This window comes from Euprymna scolopes, chromosome 31, assembly GCF_053919585.1.
Source record: "Euprymna scolopes isolate OS-2025 chromosome 31, ASM5391958v1, whole genome shotgun sequence".
Taxonomy (NCBI): domain Eukaryota; kingdom Metazoa; phylum Mollusca; class Cephalopoda; order Sepiida; family Sepiolidae; genus Euprymna; species Euprymna scolopes.
In genome coordinates, this window is record NC_136512.1 from 32,120,981 (window position 1) to 32,143,710 (window position 22,730).

A 22,730-nucleotide genomic window follows, 5' to 3' on the forward strand; every position below is an offset into this window, starting at 1 on the left:
ACCATAAAAACACACATGTTAAATGTGCAAATATTTTCCTAAACGCAAACATATACTTGTGGGAGACGATCTATCGATTTTAGCTTCACTGGTATTTTAAAATCAATAAATGTTTTTTTATTTTATAATTATTACCAGCAATGGAAGCTGTAGCTTTAAACAAACTCAAATAAAAAGGGCAACTAAAAGAATCGTTTGGCATCGGAAAAGCTGTACAAATTTTTCCGATACCGATTCCGATACCCTCAAATATTCTGATTTTTCCGATTCCCGACTCCGATTCTGATTCCGATTCATCGTCCCAACACTATTATTTTCATTGAAATTATAAGCAATGCGAACATCAATGTGTTTCAATGGTGTGATGATTCCAGTATTTTCTCGATTCCAATGTAATTACCAATTCTGCTTTAAATTCCCGATTCCGATACAATTACCAATTCTAATACAATCACAGATTCCAATACGATTATCGATTCCGATTCTTATTCTAAAATCGTTTAATCATCTAAAAAGTAGAATTTTATTTATTTAATTAATTTAATATGTGAGCGATAATAAAAACGTTAACTTGATAGGTATATAGATGTATCCGGGCCAACGATCAAGATACTAGCAACTTTTGGGGTGTTTGTTTTGTATTTTTACAGTTTTAGTTTAACATTCATATAGATAACTACCCTTTTATAAGACTAGCGGGGGTACTCGGCGTTGCTCGAGTGTTTAGGTGGTGTAGTAAGGACAAAACAACAGTAGCCGGGTTGCTTTGATGTGTAGAGGTAGGAACTCCGGGGGGTGAAAAAAAAAGTGGTAGTAGCGGGGAGGGTAATCAAAACTACAGTAGGCAGAGATGTTAAAAAAAGTGGCAGTAGGCAGGCAGGCAGGCTCGAACCCGTAACGCGAAGGAAAAAAAAAACTGACGTGTTAGTCGATGTCTCCATGGGGCGACCGGACGTCACAAATGTCAGAATTGAGCGTAGTCAATCCAAAAGGGAACAATGACTTGCAAAAATGGCAACGCAAAACCGACCTCTCTTTGTAAAACCTGGCCAGTTGAGAGTGAAAAACTTAATGTTTTTGGCTAATTTTTCGATATTTGTCGTCCGAAAGATCGGTTTGTAAAACGATAGCGGTTTGGTCACGTTTCATCGCGTTTGTCGGAAGTTTTTGGCAAACATATAAACATACGCACACACAGACACGCACGCACGCACGCACACATTTTGCCTTTTATATAATAGACAATCCTGGGTGTCCGGTGTTGCCCAGGTGTTTGTAGGTGTGTATTAAGCAAAAAAAAAAGTGGTAGTAGGCAGGTAGGCTCGAGCCCGTTAAACAAAGGAGGAAAAAGTTAGATCCGTGTCCAAGGAACCTATATCTAAAATTTCAAGGAGGAGTTTGGTAGAGTTCTTAAATGTGAAATCGTTAAACTTTGACCCCTTAACAGCCAAATTTCTGTCCGGAAACCGACTACAAAGATTTTTCCAAATCTCAGTACCTTGTATGTCAAATTTCGAGTCTGCAGACTTAAAATTGACAGAGTTATTGCGTAAGGAAATGTGCACAGATACACACACACACAGACACGTTCACGTTTATAGATAGCATTTCAGCCCGGCGTTGCCCGGCTGTTTGAATGTGTATGTTGAGCAAAAAAAAAACAGTGGTAGTAGGAAGGCAGGCTCGAACCCATACTGCGAAGGAGGAAAAGGACGGGAAAAAAACATACGTCATTGCTGTTACGACCACCGCCAAACCGGAAGTGCATTACTTTTAAATTAAGGCTAGACAATCGAAAAGAGAGGATGACTTTCAAGAACATCGTCGAAAAAAGCGACCCCCCCTGTAGAAAAGTGCCCAGTTGAAGGTGAAGATATTAATGTTTTTATCCAATTTCTCGATATTTGTCGCCTGAAAGGTCGAATTTCAAAACGATACTGATCTTGTAAAAATCGTTACTTCTGTCGAAAGTTTTAGGCAGAAATGCAAATATACATATATACATTTATATATTGGTAACTGAAAATTTTCGACCAAAACCGATTTAAAAGCTTGCCCTATCTTTGAATACCCTTTATGCAAAATTTCAAATGTCCAGACTAGAAATTGCCTGAGTAATTTGGTAGAGACCGTAGAGGTCAATTTTTTAAAAACTTTGACCCCTATTATTACACCTTAATATTTATTGTTTTGGGCTCAAATCAAGTTATTGCTATATTCATGTCTAAGAAAGCTATATCTAAAATATCAAGTGTTTTACCCAAAATTATCGGAGGAGTTTGGTAGAGTTCTTAAATGTCAAATCGTGGAACTTCGGCCCGTTAACAGCCAAATTTTTGGCCGAAAACGGATCACAAAGATTTTCCCAGATCTCAGTACCCTGTATATCAAATTTCGAGTCTGTAGACTAAAAATTGACAGAGTTATTGCGTAGGGAAATGTACACACGCATACACACACACACACATACACAGAGAAAGACACGTTCACTTTTATATATATACTAGCATGGGTGGCCGGCGTTGCTCAGGTGTTTGGAGGTGTATGCTGAGCAAAAAAAAAAGAAAAAAAGGTAAATTTTTTTAACTTTGACCACTATTATGACCCCTTAACATTTATTGTTTTGGACTCAAATCGAGTTATTAAGTTAGATCCATGTCCAAGGAACCTATATCTAAAATTTCAAGTGTTTAGACCCAAAATTGTCGGAGGAGTTTCCTAGAGTTCTCAGCGCTCAAATCGTTGCACTTTGACCCCTTGATCGCCTAATTTATGGCCGAAAATCGATCACATCGATTTTCCCAAATCTCAGTACCCTGTATATCAAATTTTGAGTCTGTAGCCTTAAAAGTTATTGCGTAGGGAAATGTACACACACACACACACACACACACACACACTTTCACTTTCACTTTTATAGATATACTAGCATGGGTGCCCGGCGTTGCCCGGGTATTTTGAGATGTATGTTAAGCAAAAAAAAAAGTGGTCAATTTTTTTTTAACTTTGACTCCTATTATGACCCTTTTAACATTTACTGTTTTGGGTTCAAATCAAGTTATTAAGTTAGATCCATGTGCAAGGAACCTATATCTAAAAGTTTAAGTGTTTGGACCCAAAATTTTCGGAGGAGATTGTTAAAGTTCTCAAAGGTCAAATCGTTAAACGTTGACCCTTTAACAGGCAAATTTATGGCCGAGAACCGATCACGTAGATTTTCCCAAATCTCAGTACCCTGTATATCAAATTTCTAGTCTGTAGACTTAAAATTGACAGAGTTATTGCGTAGGGAAATGTACACACACAGACACACAGATACACAGATAGACAGACAGACAGACAGACACGTTCACTATATATATATATATATATATATATATATAGAGAGAGAGAGAGAGAGAGAGAGAGAGAGAGAGAGAGAGGGAGAGAGAGAGAGAGAGAGGGAGATATATGGAGAGGCAGACAGACAGACAGACAGACAGAAAGGTTAATAGACAGAGAGGAGAATAGAGTACCATATAGACGGGGAGATACGGTAGGAATTATTGTGAATCCCATAATAGAACGCTCTATATTAAAAATGAAAAACCGCGATTTTTTTTTTTTTTTCTTTTTCAGTTTCATATTTAGTTCCCATACTATTCGCTTCACGTGTTTCGAGTTCATGACGCGTTCTATTCTTTTTTTAGGGGGGGGTACTTTTATTCACTTAATGTTATTTGTATTTTAGTTGGTGGCCATTGTTCGTATTGTTTATTCATTACGAAAAGCTTGTGGGTGAATAAACACGATATGACGAAACAATTTTTTTTTCGAAGAACTGAAAAAGAAAAAAAAAAGAAAGAAGAAACACATCACGATTTACTTGTGTAAAAGTAATTCCACTATCAGACGACACGGCAAACGTATTCACGAATTTACAGAACACAGGTGACGAGCGAATCGCAGCGGATGTGCGTCATATCAGAAGAAAATGGTGGAATTTAGACATTTTTTTTTCATGAGACGTCTTCCTTATTTAAATCCGTGACAAAACGTGAGCATGTACATCACGGATGGATCCTGGGAGATTACGTGATTTCCGATGAACTTTGATTAGATATCAATACGCATTTCTCCCTAATGTTACGATTGTTTTAATATTTCTCCTTTGATATTTTTATACTAATAGTACAGAGGGAACGGTAAAACTGTCACCCTAGAAAAGACGACATGATTCCATTTCCCTTTGATGAAAAACCGATTTCCTTTTTGTTGCAGACCATCTACTAGTTCGCCAGTTGTGTACAAATCCTAAGAGCGATAGGAGCCTTCTATCATGTTGGCACAATGTTCAACGAGCGAGGTCGGAGATGCGCCGCTGTATAGCTCATGCTCTCTACCGATCCAAGTTATAACAACGGGACCATTGCCAGCACCCTCAAAATGCAAATCCAGATAACAGGGACGTGCACAGGGTGATGAAAACAAAGTTTCCGGCCACGGTTATGATCTTTAGGGTGGTTTCAGGTGGCCACACCATGCCACTTTATATCTTCGAAGTCGTTTTGAAAAGCAACACCAAAGTGTACCTGAATCTACTTAAGAGTGTTTTTTTTTTAATTGACAAATGCGGATTTTCTTTTTGGTAGCACTATATATATATATATATATATATATATATATATATATATATATATATATATATATATACTCGGGTTTTTTTATATTCAAAAGTAATGGACTAATGAATTCAACGAGGTTGTTAGATAGTGCTCAATAAAAAGAGCTAATATTACTTGTTTATTGTTATATAAACATGCTCACATCCCGCTGCTACAAATAGCTACTTGTTTCAATCAAACAACAGATATCATCAGGCAGCGACTTGACTATTCAAAAGTTCAATGAATAATCTGAATAATGAATTATTCATTGAACTTTTGAATAGTCAAGTCGCTGCCTGATGATATCTGTTGTTTGATTGAAACAAGTGGCTATTTGTAGCAGCGGGATGTGAGCATGTTTATATAACAATAAACAAGTAATATATATATATATATATATATATATATATATATATATATATATATATATATATATATATATGTCTTACTTTAAAATAACTATAGTTTTTATAGATCTTATTTTGCCCTTGTAACGAGATAGTTTGTTCATTTCTTTGATTTGTTAATTGTTGTACCGAGTTCGAAAGAATTTAAATAAGTGTTTTACGGTACCAAACTTATAAAGCGCTTTAAAAAAAGGTCAATGTTTGGGTAGACTTGTTATCAACTCTGTATGAAATTGTTTCCCATCTGTTGCTCTTCGCTTGGTTTATCGTGTTAAGTCTGCATTTCCTTCAGTTGTGAAGGATGGTTCACCCTACATCACAAATAGTAATGTGATTTATTAATTCAATCGTCAGTGTGCTGCTGTCTATGTAGATCGAACCCGTTTAAATTTGCAGACAAGAATAAACCAAAATCTTCCAGAAAGCATCAGACTAGGTAAGCCTCGTCGCCCTTCGTCCACCTTGGAACTGCGATTGGTCAACACCTCGCTGAAAATCCAACGTGTGTCAATGCATATAAAATGGACTGCTTTAGGATTTTACACCGGGCTGGCTCTTCGAATCACCTGAGGATTCTGGAGTCAGTCTCTATCCTCTCACGCAGGCCCTCTCTCTGTCGACAGAAGGAATTCGTGAAATATTTGGACTTATTTGGGGATATATTTTAAATTTTAACTTCCTCACACATCCCATTTTGTACATATATTTTATACAATTGTATATATTCTACAACGTATAATTCACTCGTTTTTTTTTTGTTTTTTTTTTTTTTTTGCTCATAATCCCATTCGCGCTTCATTTAATTATATATATATATATATATATATATATATATATATATATATATATATATATATATATATATATATCTTACTTTCAAATAACTACAGATTGAAACATTGCATTGTCAATGTCGCGTTTATAAAATTATTAAAAGGGTATGCGGGGCGGGATCTGTGTTCCGCCGTTACCCGTCTCGTCAGGAGTTCAATAATGGTTAACACGTTTTTTTTTAAGGTATTAGCAAAGATGACATTTGGCAATCTTTCACCAATTAAAACATGTCATTTATTATCTAGACAAGTCTCTCCGGCTCTCCTACTAATATACTTCTCGGGCGCACACACAACCTCATTTCCCTCTTCCTGTCGAGCGTATGATTACTTGTTTCATATCGTGAATAATTCAAAACAAATCAAAGATTTAGGCACATATCTCTACTTATATATAAAAGGCATTGAGTCCGTGTGTGAGTTCGTCCCTTATGGACTCCGAAACGGCTGGGCCTATGTTTTTGAAATGTCACACAAACTTACCTTCTGTATTTTAATGTTTTCTTAGATGAGTTTTGTATCAGAATGTCACCGATAAATATCGAAAATCGATAATTACTCGAAAAAAAATCGGAATAAAGAAGGACAGTCCGATTTTGACCAAAGTTAACACCCTTATACAGCATAAGTGCATTTAAGAAGTTTTATCATCGCACAAGCGGAAAAAATCAACAGTAGGTTCTTTGATATGACAGGGACGCGTTCAAAATAGTTGTTCCTATTTAGAGTACAACTGAACTGTAATACTTGACTTTTGCATTTCAAACTTTAATTCAAGGCATTATGTAAAGATAATTCTATAAAATCAACAGTCGGTTCTACACAGTGCAATATATATTGTGAATTAAGTCACTGTCGGAAAACATGTGAAGATTTCCCCGGTGCATTGCGGTGAGTCCCCGACTAGAGCAGGCAATTAATCGATTTGGTTGAAATGGGCACGTTTGTCAGCAATGGACGATAGCTGTGCATGTGCGTTCGGGGTGCTCTTTATTATACGGGAGTTGTTTTAAAAGTAAGGTCTCCTAACATTTTACTCGAAAAGTTGAAGAACTACGAAAACAAAAGTGGTGCCATTTTGCGGTCTAGAATTAATTTTTCTACATAGTCACCACCATTTCCAATGCATTTTGTCAGCGCTGAGCTGCCGCTTAGATTTCAGAAATTCGACGATTTTGAACTGAGATGTGTCATCATAATTAAGGAATTAAAATGTCTTTATTAAACAAAACAAAGTTAATTGGTTTCTAGTTATTATCTCTTCGTGGGGCAAGTAATTATTAAGATGATGCAAAAACAAGATCTTTTTCTCACACATGTTACTTTTATATATGATTTCTGAATTAATTCATTGATATATATATATATTTTGAAGTGCGTTTTTCGCTCTATTGAATTGTGTTATTCGTTACCATTCTCAATCTCTTCATTCATCTTTTGCAGACTTTTCGACAACATCGATAAAATTCAAATCCGCACTATATTTTTGTTCTAGTTCAAACTAGGCCGAAAACCTGACGAAATAGCTCATGTTACCAATGGCCCAGGAACCACTAACGAACCTATGGCACAACGGTCGTTCAAGAAATTTCTCAATGGTGACGAGAGCTTGAAGATGAAGACGATCTCGGCCGGCCGACTGAGGTTATAACGTGATAACGAACATTTGAAAGCCTTAATTGAAGTCGATCCTCGCAAAACCACACGAGAAGTTGCTGTTGAAATCGAGGGCGACCACTCAATAGTCGTTCGCCATTTAAAGCAAATAGGGAAGTCAATAAATTTAGATAAATGGGTGGCGCATGAATTGAACGATAATAAAAAAAAATCGTCGTTTTGAGGTGTCTTTTGCATTCCTTCTGCGCAACAAAAACGACCAATTTCTCGAGCTGATTGTGACGTAGGATGAGAAGGGGATCCTCTACGACGACCGGCAGAGTTTTGCACAGTGGTTGGATGCCGGAGAAGTTCCACAACACTTTCCGAAGCCGAAATTGCACTAAAAAAAGGTTATGGTGACTGTTTAGTGGTCTGCGATCGGTCTTATCCATCACAGCTTCTTGAATCCGAGCGAAACGATTACGGCGGAGAAGTACTGCCGACAAATTGACGAAATGCACGAGAAATTTTTTTTTGTCAACAAATGTTTTAACTTCATATAAATTCAATTACGTAGAAGCTCCCAGTTGATTCCGCATTGCTTTTTTTTCACTGTTTTGCTTCTTTCACGTCATCTCGACGCGATTCGTTGTTGCCTTTGGTCCTCAGCAGAATATATTTGTTAACTATTGGGAGAAGGGCTTCTCTGTTTCGGTTTGGTACCATTTAGCGTTTCAACATTTGAACAACGCTCGGTTTAATCCGGTGATTGCTAATTGAGTCCAAGCCATGATTGATGTAAAATCCCGAGGATCCGGATCAAATACTGCAAGAGTATCTTTTTTATTTATTTATTTATTTTTGCACCATCAGTGCAAAAATAAAATCTGGTGAACGGTCTCTAACAAACTACTCTGCTTGACAACATAAGGATGGGAGAAATGTATATCTCAGCCGAAATTTTTCAGATTGTTTCATTCATAACTCCAAAACTATCTGATACAGCTGGTATTTTTTCCATGATTGTTATTGTTCCTATTTACTTGCCTCCCCACGAGGACAGAGTTAGACACAAGGTCGGTTTTTAATGTGGGGAAAATCCAGCTCCTCCCAAAAAACTCTGAATACGAACAAAAATTTCAAATTGTCTCAGTCATAAATGATTTTTCTTCCACTGACCAAGGACAGAAAAGGTGAAATGTAGCATCAGAACAGATACTACGCTGTGATCTTGTGTTATTGTTATCAAAGGATATCAGATGTATATATATATATATATATATATATATTTATATATATATATATATATATATATATATATATATATATATCAAATATAAACAAATAGAACGTTCAAATTCCGTACAAGTTTCAAACCATGGCCTAACTTGTCAAGATCAACGTCTTGTATACTTGCCTCGTTGACCATTACCAACGAACTACATATTCAAAGGTTCTGAGTTCAAAACGACTGATATTTTGACCTAGTTTGGCGATGATGTTACATAGCACGAACGCACGTTGCATGTGAAATAACGTCACCGGTAGCGAAAAATAAAATACAGACTTTCAAAAATAGAAAATCAGATTAGAAACTGCAAAAACGTTTGAGATCACGTGAAAGGCGTGGAGAACGTTCGAGATGACGTAGGTGACGTCACGGCCGTAACAAAGAGAAAATAAATGTCGTTGTTGTAAAGAAAAGGCGAGTTAAAGTTCTTCTGTATTCTTTGTCTACTTTGCGGCCGAGGCTACAACATGTTGGTTCTCGAACAACGTTACAATGATTGGTCAAGCGATGTGCATAAACATTAAACATTATACAAACTTAAAACAAATGCATAGCACATATGCTTTCCACTCAAACACGTATTTGTTCACTCATGTGTATTTGCCGGTTAGAATAATAAATTCTTCTTTTTTTTTTACACACAAGATGTCCCAATAAAATGTATATACTCTTTAAATAATCATAAAATCAACATTAATCATAATAAAGAAAAGTTTTATGCGTCAAAATACGGTGAAGAAATATAAAAACCAGTCAATTATCGAAAGTGTTCAATTTGGTCGCCATTGTGGTCCATAAACAGCTAACAATGCTCACTGATTGAATCCAGAATTTTGTAACTCCTGTCTTGCGAGCCGCTTGCCGAACAGATTTTTAGCTGATTGGTGAAACCTCTTAACAACTCCTCTTGCTTTTGTGAAACTGGTTGATGATCGTGGTCTTCCAGAGTGGTTCTTACGGATCTTTTTACTGTGCATCTAACTGTTCTTTTTTACTCAAACTTATTTCACAAACAAATAATTGTGGGTCTTGTTGGTGCATCTAAAACTTCTTTGCACTTTACTTATGTTTTTTGGTATTCCAACAGCAATTTAGAATGATTTTTTTTCTCATAATTTAGTCTTACTTTAGCCATTATTCACACATGAAAAACGTATTTATAATAAATGTTGATGTTATGTTCATTTAAAGAGTGCATACTTTTTATTGGGACACCCTGGATGTGCGCGGTCGCTGGTTTTTCATTCTCTTTATCGTCTCTTATCCTTGTGGTTGTTGATCTGTTCAAACCAATACGAATCTACTTGAGCATAGAAAACAATGGAGACTTGTTAGCGTTTAAAGGTTTTATTGGGGAGAGTTTACTCTTTGGAGGAGAGACCACATAAATTATTTCTTACTTAATTTTCCTACTTAGCCTAACGGACGGACGGAGTCTTGAGAAAATATTCACTTGGATCCCTATAATGTATCTCTCTATATATTTCCCGACTCGAACTCCTGAAAACTCTGTTCTGTCCTTTTTTTTTTTTTTTTTTTTTGGTACCCAAGGTTTCTAAGCTGATTTAGACTAATTTGGGGATGCTGGTTCCGAAAATCATATGAACTTTTACTCATTAGGTCAAGATATTTTCTATTTTATACCCTTTTTTGCCTTAAAATTAGGTGTTCTGCCTCCTCTGTTTTGAAACTATTATGCTCCCTTATTTCTCACTAAAAAGTTACTTTCTTCATAATTTCCTCTCCCGGTTGGTTTTTACTTCCTTTTATTATATTATATTTATATTTCGGACTATTATTCTCATCTTAATAAAGATGAGAATAATAGTCCGAAATATAAATAAACATAAATTAATATGAAATGTCATGTTACATGACAAAGTAAACAAACACATTGTCCAGAAGAAGAAATGAGTAAACCATTGATAAACAATTGATGCCGGGATGGGAGCGGATAAAAAAAAAGAAGCGTATTGTATCACCAGTGGTTGTAAAAAGGAAGTAAAAACCAACCTGGAGAGGAAATTATGAAGAAAGTAACTTTTTAGTGAGGAGTAAGGGAGCATAATAGTTTCAAAACAGAGGGGAGAGAACATCTAATTTTAAGGTAAAAAGGGTATAAAATAGAAAATATCTTCACCAAAATATCGGTCGCTTTGAACTCAGAACTTCTGAATATATAGTTCGTAGGTAATGGTCAACGAGGCAAGTATACAAGACGTTGATCTTGACAAGTTAGGCCATGGTTTGAAACTTGTTATTGTTTTCATCTTTATTGGTTTTTTGTTTTTCACGACGTTTCGGCCAACTATTCCTCTGGCCTTCGTCAGGTGGTAACTGCGACGGATAGAAACTTCTAATCTCCTAACTGCATTCTCAACAGTCACTGCCATCCGTAGTTGTTGTCGTCTCACCACGTTTTGGTCAAGTAAACCTCTGGCACGCTTTGGGTAGAATTGAAACAGCTATCTTCAGACAATGTCCATCTGGAACCGTAAAGATTCAACGTCTCTATCAACTGCGCCACGGGCCCCGAAGGGCGATCAAGGTTGGATTCTTTGATTTTATAAATCCACGTTTATTTATTATCTGATCTTCCATAGTTAATAAAGATGAGAATATTAGTCCGAAATAAAGATGAACATAAATTAATATATATAATGCTCATCTCAAAAATGAATTCCAATCAAGGAATAATATATATACCAATCGGTACAAACCCGACTATGGAAGATCAACTCCACTGTACTCAACCCAACTGTACTCAGCCCAACTGTCTAAAAACCACTCGTGCATAAGATTATAAAATAAGGTTATGGTTGGGTGATGGCGCACCTTAGTTGGTTGGTTGTTTTTGTTTTACGGCATATCAACCCTTTTCAGGTTATTTAATGTCGAATCCAAAGATTTTGAAGAAAAATTAGTTAATAGATATATTTGTTGTTTTCAAGTCAGTTTTTATTTAACCCATAGTTGGGACCCTAACAGGCACTACCACTCCGGGTCAGGGTGGACCTGGGAGCAATGGTAATTAAAGGGTGGCTCCACACTCCCCAAAGCCCGCAAGCTGGGGCCTCACCACTGGATATAGTTTAAGGTCATATCCAGGACCCGCACCTTAGTCCAAACTAGCCAATCAGTGATCGTTACGACATACCTCCTTCCTTTCTGGTTGGTCCCATACCAACCGTGCTTAATCGCTTATTGAAGTAAATTTCCATTGAGTTGTTCTCACGCATGTCGCCCTTTGGGAGATGGCCTCAGGATCGGATACTGTTCTTAATCGTAGCCCAAACAACTTTTGATACCATTCTCTCGAAATCAATTGTTTTCTTAGCAAAACAATGTTATTATTAACATATTATTATCAATCCCAAATCCATTAACTGAAGCTACTTTTCATCGGTTTGGTTGCGTCATCGACCAAACAAATGGGGTCAGCAAGGCAACTGAGAGCTGCCCGGGATTGTTCACTTAATAAAAGATCTTAGTTCTATTATAAACGTTATTAATGTAAAATTCGACCACCGTGTCGTTGGGTCACAACGAGTGGGTGCTAGGTTGTACAAAAACAACCAGCCAAATGAACTCAACCGATAGCATAACCTTGACAAAGGTAAATATTGAATAGCCTTGTGACAAACAAAGCAGATCCGGATGTCATTTGAGCTGAGGAAGGTTGTCAAGTACTCTTACTAAAAGAATAATTCGACACATTCTTTGTCTTTTATTTTTGCATATGGGCATGACACCAGGAAGTCCATAATGCTAAACTTTACGTAGAGAAAGCGTAAAAAAAAATTATTTCACGATTTCACCGAACGTAAGAGACGAACATATCACGATGAATACACGCCATCTCAACAAACAAAGCTGCTTTCATTTATTTTCGCTTTATTTTTTTTATTGTTTTGTTTTTTGGTTCCTTATCAGCAGCAATTTGTGAGAAAAGTGTACATCGATGGAATCTTGAAAAATTGCTTTATCTTTTAATCACATTGTGGAGTCGATATTGCTTGAAAATTGATTAATCTATTCTATTGTGGCTGAGATAAATCCAATGGTTTGTGATCTCACATATTTTCACGATTATCGATATCGATATCAATGCACTATTCACCTAAATGATTTACAGATATATATATATATATATATATATATATATATATATATATATATATATATATATATATATATAAAATAATGGTTGTGTGGGTTGTGCGATTATATATATATATATATATATATATATATATATATATATTTAGTAATGTGATATTTACCTATCGGGCTTATTATATATCTAAATTACAACGAGCACTTTTTCTTTCCCTGTATTTTAATTAAACTAGTAATTTTACTATTACATTAAAATACACTCTGCTCTTTAGACTATTGTTCTAATCTCCTTTAAATATATATATATATATATATATATATATATATATATATATATATATATATATATATATATATATGTATGGGGTGTCCCCAAAAAAGCTGATAGTTAAAAAAAATTCATAACTTTCTTAATTTTTTATATTTTCCTTGTATTTGTTCAGATCATCTAGAATAAACATTCCATGGTCATCAGGAGTCGTTACACTACCGAGGAGCGGATATTTATCGTAGAGTCGTATTTTCGGTTGAATGAGTCAATATCAGAAACTCAAAGAGAATTTCGACGAAACTTCAACACAAGAAATTCCTCTACTCTCAATGCAATAAAAGCTATGGTGGCTAGATTTCATGAGCAAGGGTCTGTATGTGAGCTCCCTTAATCTGGTAGGCCCCGTACGGCAAGAAGTGATGAGAATCGTCAGGGATTAGCAGAGAGTGTGACCGAGGATCCATCCACATCAGTAAGAAAGAGATCAAGTCAAATCGGGGTCTCTCGATCATCTCTTCACAGAATGCTTCATGAAGAGGGCAAATTTCCATATAAAATTCAATTGGTACAAGAGCTTCAGCCAAACGATCCGGAAAAGGGGCTGGAATGCGCCATGCAATTCGAAGATTTGGCCAATGGGGATCCAAACTTTCTTACAAATCTCATTATGTCCGATGAGGCCCATTTTCACCTTCATAAATAAGCAAAATTGCAGGATTTGGGGATCAAAAAATCCCCACGCAACAACACAACAACAATTACACCCTCAAAAATGTACAGTATGGCGTGGAGTAACCGTGGACATTTGAGTAACATCATTTTTCATAACTAAAATCAGACCTTGTAAAAAACATACCCTAGATCAAGTTGTGTAAATAAAATTAGAATAAGTAGACTATGATATCTTACTATATCTCAAAAAATCACGGAGAGGCTCATCTACCTAGATATGAAAATTGATAGGCATAACTTAAATATTGAGGAAATTAATCAAATTTAAAATCCGCCAGCTTCTTTTGGGACACTATATATATATATATATATATATATATATATATATATATATATATATATATATATATATATATATTTGTGTGTGTGTGTTTGTGTGTGTAGATATTTATGTATATCGTATTTTCTATTATATCCCAAAACTGCCACATATTTTATAAAACGGACTCATAGAATCCTGTCGAATCTGATATGAATTTAATGACGTGTTTAAATGATGCTTTATTTTGATTAAATTGATGTTTTTATTATTTTCAGGCTTTGAAAAAGCGGAACAAAAAATCGTTTTATTAAACAAGTGAATACGGATAGACGGCTACATAACAAAACCACAGAAAACTACAAAAATACTAAAGGTAAATGGAGACAACAGAAAATATCATTGTGTTCTTTCGTTTCGTATTTTATTTTATTTTTATTCTTATTTTTTTTTTTTTGCTTTGTTGTTTGTTTTTGTTAAGTATTTTTGCGTTTTACTTTCTTGATTTTCTGTTAACAATTGTCAAATATTTTGGCAAAAATTGTTCATTTCTGATTTCTTAAGAAAAAAATATATAAACGCCTGGGAACCTATTGTGTTATTTAGGTCGCAATAGAGAAATGCGTCGAATATGATAATCTGCCTTAAGCAATGAACCGTTAAGCTTCCGCATCTTCGTCGGGCACCAATTCCCAATTCTTTGTAATATCAGTTTATAAGAAGGATCCGTGGAAATTCCACAGAATAGAAAGTATATTTCTGATATTTTTCTAGATAGCACAAAAAATAGATTTTTTAAAACTTTTTTGGGACAGACAAACCAATAACACATAGCAAATATGAGTTTATTAACCTTTCTGTTTTATGTATTTCTTGAAGACGCAAGGCATCAGCCTTGAGATTTGACAAACAATCAATTTTTTGCTGATGAAAAGGCCTTTCAATATTGAAATAATATTATGCTACATAGTTCAATACAAATAATGAAATCATATTATAATAGAGAATCTTTAATTTACTCCTTCAGTCCAGCACATCTTGGTAGACAATGTTCTTATTATTTCTTTCGAATGTTCTCTTTTTTACGTCACGTTTCACTGACTATGAAGAATCGTTGCGCGTCGAAATTACTACGAGTTCCTTTTTTACAACGTAACAACAATGATCATATATTATTATAATGATATTCGAAACCGAAGCTACATCAAAAGGAACGTCACTCTCATATTTTGTTCAGAGTTGCCAGATTGGCGATTTTAAAACCAAGTTTCGCGAGTTTGGCTTTTTTTTTAGAACAGTTTAGCCTTCAAAAATTGTTTGTTTTTGTTTTGTTTTTTGTTTTTTTTGTTTGTTTGTTTGTTTTTTTGCCTTTTCATACGGACATCAGAAATCAGTGTTCATTTTATTGAACATGGGCGAAACTTATTAAAGATGAAAATGGGATTACAAATTGTTTTCATTAAATAGTTAATACTAAAAAATTCTTTCGCTCTCTCTCCCTCCATATATATATATATATATATATATATATATATATATATATATATATATATATATATAGGTGTGGGGGTGAGCCAAAGTAGATGGACAATGTTGTAAACCTTCCTACCTGTGGATGAGGCACCTTTGCAGAGGAAAAATCATCATAAAAATTCTAAAGATTCGGATACAAATGCTTCTACTCTTAAAAGAAAAACAGATCAAGTTAAATTATATTTGTTTTCCTTGCTGAATATCGTGGAAATAGATAGCCATTTTTATTGAGGCTGGATGGCTGACGCTAGTTGGTCTCTATTATGGCAAGAGTGTCACTTCCACAGGTAGAAAGGTATAGAACATTGTCCACCTACTTTTGGCTCACACATATATATATAAATAAAAAAATAAATATATATGTGTGTGTGTGTTTGTGTGCGCGCGCGTGCGTATGGGTGTATATATTCATATAGCCGTCTATATATTATATAGTAAATAGACTGAACTTTTTGCACAAGCCTAAATGAGTGTCTGCTGCCAATGAAGCGGTATAAAAGTATTTATGTTTTTTTTTTAATATTGCACTAGAGAGCTATTTGAATGAATGTTGTGTTATAAATCTGAATACATTTTTAAAAATTTCATTTCAATATATATGTATATATATATGTGTGTGTGTGTGTGTGTGTGTGTGTGTGTGTGTGTGTGTGTGTGTGTGTGTGTGTGTGTGTGTGTGCATTAGTGAAGGTTTTCTCTTCGATGCAAATGTTGTTTGAATTATAATTGAAATCTGTAAGCTTAGAAAGCAAATTAAAAAATATCAACGAACATTTATTTGTTTAAAATCAACTAAGGTTTCGCCGATATACGTCATGTAGAATAAAATAAGTTTGTATTTGTTTATATATATATATATATATATATATATAAAATTTTAGAGGGAGGGACAGAATTTAATAATGGCTAAGTACAGATCAATCAATATAATGATTTAAAAAATAAAAAAAATAAAAATAAAGGTAAGGTAACCAGGTTTCGTTTCTCGCTCAACAGAGCTAAATCGAGGAAAATACGATTTTAAAAAATGTCATGAATATTGCGGGGGAAGGAAAAAAACGAAAAATAAACGGGAGACAAATTACATAGAGACTATATATATATATATATATATATATATATATATATATATATATATATATATATATATATATATAGCAAGTAAGCGATACAGAAGAATTTACGTTTGATAACACACGAAAATCATCAGAGCAATATTGCTTGAAGATTTTCCCCGAATATGAAACTGCTATTTTGAGCTGGTGCATTCATTATTCAGCTAATACAAAACAGATGTACTTGTGAAATCAGTTTATGCGGTCTTCAGATTGAGGGGCTAGTGCCGAATGCTAACGCTCATACTGAATTGTGAATGGAAACCCTTACGTCACACTTTCATATTCAATTTTTATATGCACTAAATAATAGGTTCCTTTCTACACCCTCGTCATTGACCACCTGTCTGGCTCTGCGCATCGAACTTTTGTAACCACCAACCTTCCATAGCTGCGCCAATGTCCTCAAGGAGATTTAATATATGATATATGTTTATAAACGCATATTGTCTACATTTTTTTAGATGTGATCGGTTATTAGACATATTCGTCTCTGGCGAAAGAGGTTTATCAAAGGAGGACAGATACAAAAGAAAACATGGCCTTTGTTTAACGCTATTCCCATGTCTATGGTCTTGGATATGTCTCGACTTGATTAGCTTCACAACAAAAAACACATCAATGAATGCGGACGTACGTTGTCTTTGGAGAAGAGATCGCGGAAGATATATCTCAGAAGTTTACAAACATATTTCTTTTTAAAGTAACTATTGTCGTTATAATGTCTGTTAAAAAAGTAAAACAATATTAACAGTTTCTTTTTCTCCCTTTTCTCACATGAATGTACGAACATTCTGCTAAGAAGACTTTTTGTCTTTTATTTTGACACACACACATACACACATACACACACACACACATATATATATATATATATATATATATATATATATATATATATATATATATATATATATATATATATATATATATATAGTGTAAAATTTTGTTGAAAATTCAAAGACTCACGTTTTCTTTTTTATAACTTTCATGTATTTCCTGGATTTTTCCCACATCGCAGCTGTTGGTCTCACTCTCTCTCTCTCTCTCTCTCTCTCTCTCTATATATATATATATATATATATATATATATATATATATATATATATATATATATATATATATATATATATATATATATATATATATCATTAAATAAAATAGACAATTTTTGTCTATTCTTTTTTTTATCCATTCAAACTATTGAATAACGGTCTTCACTTCTAGCAAGAACTAACTGATGTAATCGCCATATTTATCGTAAGTCTGAGTACTTTCCAATCTTTCTGGATTCATCGTCAGGGATTAATTTAACTGATGAAAAGCATTGTTATTTTATATTAGTCTTAACTTTAGGATGTTTTTATTGTTTTTCTTTTTTCTTGAATATCAGGTCAATTGCTTTTGACTTTAGACATTCATGCTAAACTTTCGTCGTTCTTAAAAAACAAGTGTTTTGCAAAATTGGACAAGAAATTGTTGCGTGAATCTGATTAAGCCATATATGGTAGCTTTTCGTTATAGTTCCATAAGTTCCATTTACAATGGGAATCACCTCGACCACGTTTCCATGGTCTAACTAATTCCCATTTCAGATCTTGAATTATTTTTTTTCATGTGCTTTCTTTTGCAGTCTGTTATCTAGAAAGCAATGATTGAGCAAGTTCTCTTGTTTTTGTTTAGAAAAATTATGTCAGGTTTGAATGTTCAAAGAGCTTATTAGTTTGCATACGCATGTTCCAAAGAAGTTTGACATTGTTGTTGTCCTGTATCACTTCTGGTTTATACTCATACCACAGTTTCAATTTTTTTATTGATGTTAAACGACCATATGTCATTCTGGTATAAGATGCGTTAAGGTTTCTTCTTTAAACAATCTGCGCATGATCGATCCTGCAGTTTTGTCGATGTAGTGTTTGATGGACCTTGTGTTCCTAGGCTGCCATTAAAGTGCTTACAGTAGAACTTTTGAAATCACCCCTAACCAACCAATTCCAGCTGTCATCATCTCTAAATTCAGTATTCTTAAAGAATACACTGTGTAGTTTCTTTCCAAAAGATTTTTACCCTCTCCCTTGCAACCTCTGACTCTTTATGAAGAGGAATTTCATTACTTTTAGAAATATTTTTAGTTGGACTTTCTTCCTCTATATTTACCACTTCCTCTATATTTACCACTTCTTCAACACTAAGGAAGTCTCGACCGCCTTCTTTTCCAGGTAGATACAATCGATTGAGATCTTTTTTCGAAGTAAAAGCCCCACAAATTGTCAGTATTTACATGTTTTTTACGCCCAAACATTTGAATTCATATACATTCCAATACAAGTATACTAGCGGTATATCAAATGATAGCTATTGCTCGGCATTGATATAATATATAATATTTCGACTGTGGACGCGCGATTTAAGAATAACTCTTAATCTTCTGTTGTACTCGGCTGTGACCTGGTTTCTTTTTTCTTTTTTTTTTTCTTGTTTTTTTTTTTTTTTTGTCTTTAAGTGTTGAGACATTATGTTGAACAACGATGGCGGCAGTAAATCAAATGCAGTTTCGAGCTTGGGTGTTAAGTAATTCCTAGTAACAAAGATGGCGGCGAAGAATCAAATGCAGGTTCGTGACAGAGACGATGGCGAACTGATTGAATCCAAAATTTGACATTTTTTATAGTAACTTTTGAAGCTTCTGATTGGTTGGTTATTATAACGGTGATTATAAAAACAATCGTCTAAATCATTGGTGTCATACCCCCATCAAAAACACTCTTTTGATGGGATGTCTCCTAGCGGCCTCGGCTGCATGGAGACAGGGTAGTACATGTCAAGGATTCGTCACTTGACACTCAGCCCAACAGGTGAGGAGCCGGGAACCGGCCCAGCACCTGTTGGACTGAGGTACACCGCCTGGGTAATACCTAGGAGGTCCACCCTCCCAGGCCATGCCACCGGGCTTTCCGGTGGGGCAAGTTTATTGCTTGCTGCCTGAGGCGCCCCGACCGGGGAATGCCGACGGGGTTACTCAGGCAATTTTTAAAATTGCAGGAGTGCCCCTCCTTTAGGGGAGCCTGCGGGGTTCCCACTTTCCGGCCTTGTGCCACATTTTGCTGAGGTGGGCAGCAAATAAATATCTACCCCCATCAAAAACACTCTTTTGATGGGATGTCTCCTAGCGGCCTCGGCTGCATGGAGACAGGGTAGTACATGTCAAGGATTCGTCACTTGACACTCAGCCCAACAGGTGAGGAGCCGGGAACCGGCCCAGCACCTGTTGGACTGAGGTACACCGCCTGGGTAATACCTAGGAGGTCCACCCTCCCAGGCCATGCCACCGGGCTTTCCGGTGGGGCAAGTTTATTGCTTGCTGCCTGAGGCGCCCCGACCGGGGAATGCCGACGGGGTTACTCAGGCAATTTTTAAAATTGCAGGAGTGCCCCTCCTTTAGGGGAGCCTGCGGGGTTCCCACTTTCCGGCCTTGTGCCACATTTTGCTGAGGTGGGCAGCAAATAAACATCTACCCTCATTAGTAGTCTAATGGGGAAGGTCTCCTAGCGGCTTTGGCTACAGGGAGACAGGGTAGTACTCGTCAAGGATTCGTCACTTGACACTCAGCCCAACAGGTGAGGGACCGGGAACCGGCCCAGCATCTGTTGGACTGAGGTACGCCGCCTGGGTAATACCTAGGAGGTCCACCCTCCCAGGCCTTGCCATCGGGCTTTCCGGTGGGGCAAGTTTATTGCTTGCTGCCTAAGCCGCCCCGACCGGGGAATGCCGACGGGGTTACTCAGGCAATTTTTAAAATTGCAGGAGTGCCCCTTCTTTAGGGGAGCCTGCAGGGTTCCCACTTTCCGGCCTTGTGCCACATATTGCTGATGTGGGCAGCAATTAAATATATACCCTCATTAGTAGTCAAAAACATTTTAACAATTTCCGTCTGCCAATTTCTTTTCTGCTTCCAGTATCCACAAATACTTGTAGTTTCTCGCGCTGCCAACATTCTTAATCAGATCTGTTGTTGAAAGTCCAATGCCATCTGAGTGGACTTGCCTGCTTCTTTTTCATCACAAAATAGCACATTCTGTGATGCCAATTTCTATCTTTATGTCATTAATAGGGCTGTGACAACAGCATATTCTTTTCATTGTTTTGACTCTCGAGTGTATATCCGTTAATATCTTATATGTTTTTATATAGACTGATGTGGTTCTCGGTTGATTAATTGTGTCTAACTGTGTCGTATATATACTCGAGAGTCAAAATGAAAAGAATATGCTGTTGTCCGAGCCCTAGTCATTACTGAACAATCTAATTGTATTCATTAGGATATCAAAGTGATTCTCATTCTTTCCAAAAATGTTAAGGTCATCCATGAATAGTAGATGGTTGACTGTAGCGAATCCTCTTTATAAAGTCAAATCCTGCTTTAACAATACATGGGCGCACCTTTCTTGCTAATTATCGTTTATGATCATTTGTGCGCAAGAGAGCAAATCTCTATTATTTAAATAAATGAATTTGAATACAACGGCAGGGTCTCTACACTGCTATTATCGTTAATAAAAACTTTAAAAAGAAAACAATAACAATATTGACTTAAATGCAATATAAACATAAATAAATTAATAATAAATGCATGATGAATATAAATTTAAATATTAGTGGCAACATACTAAAATGCCTATAATGACAACATACGTACCGCATTAATGCTCTAACTAAAACGTGATTTCCAGGGAGAAAAACGTATAAATATATCAGCACCATGTTGTTTATTTGATAACGCCCATTATTAAGATAGATCCGAAAGTGCTAGGGACATAAGTGAATATGGCAAATACATCGGCCAGTTCGTGCGTAAAACAAGGAAATATATATAAAAAAATTAGAACAGATCAAGACAATACTTATGCAGATATAAATATATTTAAGAAAAAAATACTCATGGTCTCCATAGGTGCTGCAAAAGAAGTTTTTACTGTTGTTTTTTTTTTATTATTATTAAAACACACATATGATTTATTAGAAGAGGTGACGGTGGCCAAGTGGTTAATGACGCGGACAGACGGTCTGGATGTTCCAAGTTCGAATCCAGTTCGAATCCATAAAAATCACTTTCACTTATGACGTTGGCAATCACCACGTGGTCCCTCCATAAGTACCTGATAGATTTCTCGGAGTTCTGACGAGAAAAAACTATCGATGAAACCAATGCCAACAAGAGAATCTTTCGATTCATACGATATGATGAAGATTATTATTGTTGGTGATGATGTTGAACATAATTCATAATGATGAATTTTGTTGGCATTCGTTTCCCCGATATTTTTCTATTAAGAATTCTTTCTAGAAAGATATCGGGTACTTACGGAGGGATCCACTTGAAAGTTGCCAACATCCCTAAGTGAAAGTTATTCTGTGGAACGAACTGGATTCGAACATGGCATACCCAAGTTGTCAATCTGTGTCGGTAACTACTGATCCAACTTCACTTCCTTGATGATGATGATGATGATGATGATGATGACGACGATGACGTGCAGAGGTTACAAAATTATACTCGCTTTATTTCATTGACCAACGGTCCTGGATATGTCCTAAAACTATACCCGATGGTGAGGCCCCACCTTGCCGGCTTTGGGGAGTGTGGAGCCACCCTTTAATTGCCATTGCTCCCAGGTCCACTCTGACCCGGAGTTTTAGTACTTGTTAGGGTCCCAACTATGGGTTAAATAGAATCTGACTTTTAAAAAAATATACTCCATTAAAATCGTTCCTCAAAATAACTAGATTCGTCATTAAATAACCTGAAAAAGGGTTGATATGCCGTAAAACAAAAACAACCAACCATCATTGACCAACTAACTTGCAAGTCAAGGCAAACATATCTTCAAACCAAAAAACAACCCATTAGCTTAACACCAAAGCGCA

At 35.7% G+C, this 22,730-nt stretch overlaps 1 protein-coding gene across 2 annotated transcripts in view; it reads left to right on the forward strand.

Moving 5' to 3' along the window:
* The window catches only part of LOC145255676 (transmembrane protein 272-like), a 386,301-nt gene that overhangs the window by 196,652 nt on the left and 166,919 nt on the right, over positions 1-22,730 (forward strand). For both annotated transcript variants that reach the window (XM_080114242.1, XM_080114240.1), the window contains exon 2: positions 14,436-14,533. The gene's annotated coding sequence lies outside the window, so the exon portion shown is untranslated. The remainder of the gene's footprint in view (positions 1-14,435; positions 14,534-22,730) is intronic.